Source organism: Cetorhinus maximus, chromosome 29 (genome assembly GCF_964194155.1).
Source record: "Cetorhinus maximus chromosome 29, sCetMax3.hap1.1, whole genome shotgun sequence".
Taxonomy (NCBI): Eukaryota; Metazoa; Chordata; class Chondrichthyes; order Lamniformes; family Cetorhinidae; genus Cetorhinus; species Cetorhinus maximus.
In genome coordinates, this window is record NC_135907.1 from 16,365,028 (window position 1) to 16,371,968 (window position 6,941).

Sequence of the window (6,941 nt, forward strand, 5' to 3'; positions counted from 1 at the left end):
GATGGCTCTCTCTCTCTCTCTCTCTCTCTCCTCCACCACCCTTCCCCCTCCTCCATTCAAGCCTTAGATACTAATTTGAGGACACTACGATTTTCTTGGCCCTTCCTTCTTCCCCTGCATTTCTCCATTTCCCCACATGAATATACATATTGATGTGTTTATGCACAAACACAGAAAATTAAAGATAGGCCAAATCAAACCTTTGGGGAAGTTTTGCCCAATGTTGGAGCATGACTCAACACACAGGTCAAATTTTGCTTTAAGTGCATGGACTTCTGGTATTTTGACCGCGCTTTGGAGATTATTTAAAAAAAGCAGACTATTATTTAAATGGAGAGAGACTACAGAAGTCTGCAGTACAGAGGGACCTGGGTGTCCTTGTACATCACAGAAAGTTAGCAACAAAAAACTACTGCGGATGCTGGAAATCCAAAACAAAAACAGAATTACCTGGAAAAACTCAGCAGGTCTGGCAGCATCGGCGGAGAAGAAAAGAGTCGACGTTTCGGGTCCTCATGACCCTTCAGCAGAACCGGTTCTGCTGAAGAGTCATGAGGACTCGAAACGTCTACAGAAAGTCAGCATGCAGCTACAGCAAGTAGGAAAGCAAATGAAATGCTGAAAGGAGGAAACAAAGTATTTGGGAATTTTAAAATTCCCATTTAAGTGTTCAAATCCCTCCATGGACTCACCCCTCTCTATCTCTGTAACCTCCTCCATCCCTGCAACCCTCCAAGATCCCTGTGCTCCTTTAATTCTGGTCTTTTACTCATCTGCTATTCTAATCACTACAAGGTTTCCACCCACACCATTAAAGTAGCTGGTGATTATCCGTTGTTCGGATGGGACGTTAAACCAAGGTGGGTGGAGTGTAAAATTAGGGGAGCCTTCCTGCTGCTCAGGGCCTTGGTGAGATTGTAACTAGAGTACTGTGTGCTGTTTTGGTCTCCTTATTTAAGGAGGGATATACCTCCATTGGAGGCAGTTCAGAGAAGGTTCACTAAATTGATTCCTGGGATGAAGGGGTTGTCTTATGAGGAAAGGTTGAGCAGATTGGGCCTATACTCATAGGAGTTTAGAAGAATGAGAGGTGACCTTATTGAAATATATGAGATCCTGAGGCGGATTGACAGGATAGATGCTGGGAGGATGTTTCCTCTCGTGGGAGCACAGTTTCAGAATAAAATGTCTGCCATTTAAGATGGAGATGGGGAGGAATTTGTTCTCTCAGAGGGTTGTTAGTCTTTGGAGTTCTCTACCCCAGGGAGCAGTGGAGGCTGGGTCATTGAATATATAGAAAACTGAGTTGGACAGATTTTTGATCGACAAGAGAGTCAAGGGTAATGGGGGACAGGCAAGAAAGTGGAATTGAGGCCACAATCAAATCAGCCATGATCTTATTCAATGATGGAGCAGACTTGAGGGGCTGAATGGCCTACTGCTCCCATTTCTTATGTTCTCATGTTTCATTATTCCATTAGTTTTTCATTACTCCCGTTGACTTAAAAAAGACTTGTTTGGGTAAGGTTTGATGGGCATGCAGGAGTCTTTGTGCACTCTAAATTCATATTTTGTATGTATATAGGTCGTACCTTTCACAACCTGAGAATGTCACAAAGCACTTAACATTGAATGAAGTACTTTTGAAGTGTATTCAGTTATATAAAGTTGAATTGTGAAAACACAGACAATTTGCCCACAGCAAGGTCCCACAAAGAGCAAGAGAAGAAAAGAAAGACTTGCATTTATATAGCAATTTTTATGACCTTGGGGCATTCCAAAGCACTTTGCAGCCAATGAAGTACTTTCGAAGTGTAATCGCTGTTGTATTGTAGGAAACACGGCAGCCAATGTATCCTCGCAAGCTCCCACAAACAGCAATGTGATAATGACTAAATAACCTGTGCTTGTGATGGCGATAGAAGGATAAAAATTGGTCAGGACACTGGGGATAATTCCTTTGCTGTTCTTTGAAATAGTGCCATGATACCTTCCACGTCCACCTGAGGGAGCAGACAGAACCTCGGTTTAACGTCTCTTCTAAACAAGAGATAATCACCAGATACTTTAACGATGTGGGTGGAAACATTGGAGCGATTAGAATAGCAGATGAGTAAGTGGCCAAAATTAGAGGAGCACAGAGATCATGGAGGGTTGCAGAGATGGAGAGGGGCGAGTCCATGGAGGGATTTGAACACTTGAATGGGAAATTTTAAAATTCGCAAATACATTGCTTCCTCCTTTCGGCATTTCAAAGGGACCAATTCCTTCTTGTCACTCTGATTCACTCTCCCACCATTGTGCCACTTCCCCAGCACCCTTCCATGCAAGTGTGAGAAATGGAACACCAAGGCAATAAACTCCTCCCACACCACTATCCAGGCCAACCAACACTGCTCCCATGTGTGACAGAAACTTATTTGTACTTCCTTCAATCTAGTATTTGCTCCTATATTTGCTCCACATGGTGCAAAAACCTCTATATCACAGGACAAACGCCAAGTACCTCAACTCTGTCTGCGAGTGTGATTCCAAGCTTGCTATTTAATCCTCCACTGATTCCCATCTAATCTCGGCCTCCTATACTGTTCAACAGAAGCTCAACTCAAGCTCGGAGGAACAGAACCTCCTCTGGCACCTTGAAATCCTCTTGCTTTAATGTTCACTCAGACAACTGGGGACCTTAACCACAGTCCCCATTTTTCTCTCTGGCAATTGGTGATGTCAAAATAGGATGGGTGTGCTGGTGGGATGGAAGACGGGGATGGAATTGGAGAATGTCGTGGGGATCCATTGTTGGAACTATTGGTGGGATGGTTTTCTCCCTTAGCGCAAACCTTACTTTTTTTCTTCTGCCAGACTCCCGGGCCGCTGGAAGCCTGCCAATCTTTCTTACTTCCCATTCCACTGATCTGTTTCCCTTCAGTTGTTCGCAGACTTGCTGTGTTTTTTTAAAAAATTCATTGATGGGATGTGGGCATCATTCAGAGCTCAGCTAAGAGTCAACCACATTGCTATGGGTCTGGAGTCACATGTAGGCCAGACCGGGTAAGGACGGCAGATTTCCTTCCCTAAAGGACATTAGTGAACACGATGAGTATTCACAACAATCCAGTAGTTATATGGTCACCAATGTTCTGGCCATGGAACAACCCAGAAGTTTCTGTACAGGCCACGCACAAGTTGCCACGTACACAACCAGGAAAAAACAATTTAAAGGGGCCGTGCACTTAAACAAATCGCCCCGCATTTCAAAAAAAGTTTAAGAGGGAATATTGATGATCACCATTACTGAAACTAGTTTTCTCTAATGCCCCCTCACTGGTAGTCTGATCTCCACCCTTATTAAACTCCAAAGCATCCAAAACTCTTCTGCATTTAACATGTCTGTGACTAAAGGCCACTTGCTCATCACCCTGGTCCTCATTGGCATATACGACTCTCTCTTGCCCAAAGTATTGAAGTTAAAATCCTTGTCTCTATCTATAAATTACTTGATCTACCCAACCTATAAATATCTCCAATTTATGTCCCCTTCCTTGCTCTCCTGTGACTCTGGTCTCTATACATTCCCCCTCCTTCTAGAGTGACAATTATTGGTATATCTTCCACTCATTTCTACTGTCTGGATCAACCTCCCTAAACTCCTTGCTACCTATAAAAGCCTTCTCACAATGGAGTGTATACAGCACCGAAGGAGGCTATTGAGCCCATCAAGTCCATAATGGCACTCTGTAGAGCAATCTAGTCAGCCCCACTCCGTCCAACCCCCCCCCACAGAAACCCTGCAAGGTTATTCCCCTCAAGTGCCCACCCAACTTCCTTTCAAAATCATTGATAGTCTCTGCTTCCAGCACCTTTGGACAAAGCTTTATGATCACCTTCTCACTCTCCTGCGAAGACTTATTGTCTGTTCACTTTCTCACTGTGTTCAATGTTCCAGGAGGCTTTCTGGCATTAAAAGGAGACACTTGCATTTATATAGACGACCACCGAACATCTCAAAGTGCTTTATAGTCTGTAAAGTATTTTTGAGAGGTAGTCACTGTTGTGATGTTGGAAATGTGGACAGCCAACTTGTGCACAGCAAGCTCCCACAAACAGCAATGTGGCAATGACCAGATAACCTGTTCCTGTGATGTCGATTGAGGGATAAATATTGGCCAATATACTGGCGAGAACTCCCCTTCTCTTCTTCCAACTAGTGCCATGGGACCTTTTACATCCATCCAAACAAGCGAATGGGGCCACAGTTTAATGACTGCTTTGAAAGACGACACCGCCGGCAGTGTAGTACTCCCTCGGTACAGCACTGGAGTGTCAGCCTTGATTCTTGATAAAGGTTTTATACAAATGCAGTGCTGTTCTTGTTAACTGCCATACAATAGAATCTGCCATTATTCTCCATCCCCATCTTCACCATCACCACACTTACTTTAAAAGCAATTTTCTCCCATGTGTCCTCTTTTATGAAAGCAATAAGATAAAAACACATAAACTAATTAAATTGGCAGCCTCTTGAGCGGGCACTGTGACAAAAATCAAAACTTTTAAAGGAAACTTATCGAATCAAATCAAAATGGTGTTCCCAGGGTTGATGATGCACTCCAGCTCCTGCAGCGCCCACCAGTCGCAGGAGGCCTCACACCAGGTACTCCCTCTCCAGGGACACCCAGGCTGAAATGTAACCACAGAAGGGGCAGGCAGTTGGGTCTAATGACCCCCTCCATGGCTGGCTGCCCGGACCTGTTAATGGCCACCTTGGCCAGGCCCATGGATATGGCAGCTTCCTTCAATTGATGGTGTATGATCCATTGATGATGTACAATCAAATGGGCATGGTACCCTGGATCCTATCTCTATTGATGGACAAAAACCCGCAGAGTGAAGTTTCCTGCCATCAGAGACGTGGGACGTCAGTTTGGATGCAATGAAGACCAAGTAAAACTTTACACCCATGAAACGTAGAAAGATTTGCATTTATACACTGCCTTTGATGACCCTAAGACATCTCAAAGCAGTTTGAGGTGCAGTCACTGTCATAATGTAGGAAACGCAACAGCTAATTTGCACACAGCAAGCTAACTCTGAGGGTGACTCGAAAACCTATTTAATTTTAATGATGTTTGAGGAATGAATATTGGCGAGGACACTAGGGAGAGCTCCCCTGCAATGCTCCTGCTGAGCTGCCCAAAAAAAAATGCAAGGTACTACGGTAGAAATAAACAGGCCATGCATAACAGCTACATTTTACAGGGATCATTGCAACCCTACTCTTCTTCAAATAGTGTCACAGGATCTTTTATATACATCCAAGAGGGCTCTGGTTCGATTCCTCGTCTGAAAGTGCACCCCGACAGTGCAACATTCCTTTGGTACGTTAGATGGTCAGCCTAGAGCACAGGATAACTGAGAGGAATGCGAACCTCTAATCACCAACTGACCTGTTATTGAATTGCACAGACATAACCCAACTGTATATTAAAAATCTTGCTTCTGTGCATACTCCTTGCCAACTTTTCCCATTATTAATTCCTATGTCCATGCTTATAATGGAAATTGCCTATGTAAACGTCACATTGTAACTGCGTTCTCCTGCCAGCAGAGGTGCTGCAGCTCCACCACATGGTGGGAGGATTGTGATTACCAAGGTCATTTCCAGGTCTGGAGACAAATGGAACTTGAGGAACTAAACTGAGCATAACTGAGGAGGTTATTATTGAGTGAGTGCCACATGGTAGGACTATTGACGAATTCCAGCACTTTGCTGCTGATTAGGAATAGGCTGATGGGGCAGTAATTTGATTTGTCCTGCTATTTTTTGTGGACAGCACATAGCTGGATAATTCTCCACATTATTGGGTATATTTCACTGTGTGTCCCATGTGTCACCTGGGGATGGGTGGTATTTTTTTTTATTCATTCACAGGATGCAGGTTTCACTGGCTGGGCCAGCATTTATTGTCCATTCCTAGTTGCCCTTGAGAAAGTGGTGATGAGCTGCCTTCTTGAACCGCTGCAGTCCATGTGGTGTGGATACACCCACAGTGCTGTTAGGAAGGGAGTTCCAGGATTTTGACCCAGCGACAGTGAAGAAACTACGATATATTTCCAAGCGGTTAAAATGGTTAATGAAGATAACAACACAAATTCAAACAATTCTACTTTATTTGAATAATCCTTAAATATGAGTTTTAAAAAAGTTATTGGAGACCTTCAATGCCAAATACAAATTATCAACAAAAAGCACATTCTCTACTGAGTATATAAACCTAAGTGGTTTTACTCTGTTTGAGCTGAACACTAAATGTGAAACGTTCATCTAGTGCTATGAAATGGCTCTTTTTAAGTAAGAAACTGAGGTGGACGCGATGGGCTGAATGGCCTCGTCTGCCATACCGATTCTGTGAATCTAAAAGCCCATAGCACAGGCCCCCAGCAATGTTCAAAACAACTCAGAGGGTAAATGGGAAAGATCGCAACATGGATGACATGAGATTTTAAAAAGCCTGTAGATGCAAGGGAAGTTTTGTGGGCGTGAAAAGTTCTACAGATTTGTGGTTTTGGGAAAGGATTAAGTTGGACCAGTAGACAGCGCTAGTTGAGTCTTCGATTTGAAGGAGGGGAGGGAGGAAGAGCAAATACGCTTTAGAGATTACGAAGAACAAGGAAAGTTGAGAGGAGCGCTGACCACAGAATGTTGGTGATGAAGATGTCAGTGATAATAAAGGATGTTTCATTATCTGTGAAGGTAGAGAAAAACACTTCAAGGAAACAGCTCCATACATTACGCTTTTTAAAGAGGAAGTAGTTTCACGTCTCTGACTTTTTTATTCAAGCGTGTAAATCCAAAACTCAAAACACATTAAAAGATATTCTTGTTTAGTATTAATCAACGTTGAGGTAAGAAACCTTGACAATTTTCATGCAAAAAGCATATA

The 6,941-nt window shown here is 43.3% G+C and overlaps 1 protein-coding gene across 1 annotated transcript in view; it reads right to left on the reverse strand.

The window, feature by feature from the left end:
- The window catches only part of LOC144669307 (carnitine O-palmitoyltransferase 1, liver isoform-like), a 534,090-nt gene that overhangs the window by 70,655 nt on the left and 456,494 nt on the right, over window positions 1-6,941 (reverse strand). The window lies entirely within an intron of this gene.